The sequence below is a fragment of the Limulus polyphemus genome, unplaced genomic scaffold (genome assembly GCF_000517525.1).
Source record: "Limulus polyphemus unplaced genomic scaffold, Limulus_polyphemus-2.1.2 Scaffold3485, whole genome shotgun sequence".
Classification (NCBI taxonomy): domain Eukaryota; kingdom Metazoa; phylum Arthropoda; class Merostomata; order Xiphosura; family Limulidae; genus Limulus; species Limulus polyphemus.
In genome coordinates, this window is record NW_013669095.1 from 85,655 (window position 1) to 87,068 (window position 1,414).

A 1,414-nucleotide genomic window follows, 5' to 3' on the forward strand; every position below is an offset into this window, starting at 1 on the left:
ATAATCAACTACATGATAACAACTACATTGATCTGTTATCATATCCTATATCTTAAGTAGATAATCAACTACATGATAACAACTACATTGATCTGTTATCATATCCTATATCTTAAGTAGATAATCCACTACATGATAAAAACTACATTTATCTACTATCATATCCTACATCTTAAGTAGATAATCCACAACATGATAACAACTACATTGATCTGCTAACACATAGAGTATTATTGATGTTATAATTATGATGCTATTAGTGTCACTTGTGTTAAATGTTTTGGTATATACTGTATGATTTTTCGCTGTAAGGACATTTTCCGCTACCCTTCGCTACAGATCCTGTTTGAGCTTTAATGTCTATACTTTTTATTCATTTGATTAAGAAGCTGTAAGAACAAATCTTTGTTGAAACGTATACACAGAACATACTTATCACGTGAAATAAGGGGAATAGATACACCACTTAAACATAATACAGACATTCTTTGTTGTGTAATTAGAGAAAATGGTGTGAGGAGGCTGGTAGTGTTAAGTACGTTTAATTTACATTAATCCTGTTATTAACCAATGTTGATAAGTCCCTCCTCATGTGGTCCGTCATGGATAGTTTTGGCCGTGTAATTTACTAGAAAGACGTGCTGTACTTATAGAAAATAGGTTTTACTGTGAAACCTAACTTTGTATTTTATAGTTAGTAGTCGCTGTGTAGGTAAATACCAAGTTCAGCCGATTTGATTTGTTTGCAAATTAAATATATTTTGAAAGACAGTGAGTTATATTCTATATAATAGTAATATAATGTTAATAGTATACTGGATGTACTTCCGCAGGGTTCCCGAAAGTGTTCTGTTTAAAGAATACATAAAACCAAACTTAAGAGTAAGAAATATTTTTATTTCTTGCTTTTGAAGTTAATATGTCATGCTATGTTGTAACTTACAGAGTGCATAATTCTTCACGTGATTCATGGTATGCGCACGTTTTACTGACATTACGACAGTACAAATTACAATGTTAAACGGCCCTGATGTGACGTCATTTTAGTGTCTACTGACTGACTGACAGAAAATACACTACTATATATTGGTGCAAGTGGTTAAATCAGATGACTTCTTCATGCGGCCTTCGGCCTCCTTTGTCTTAAATAATAACTAATATATCATTTTCCATACCAGGCTTGTATGGTTGCTCTAACTTACATCTTTCAGCATTCCATACACAACGCAGATTATACAATATTTGGTTACATCAGAATCATAGTTCAGTGTTATTCTGGATAAATTCCCCATCTTGTAAAATTGTAGCTACATAGCTGAAGGTAAGGCAATTTTTACTGTACCATAAATAGGTCTACAAGACTATTATGCCAAGTTATCAGTAACAGTTCACCATTTTATCAGTAACAGTTCAC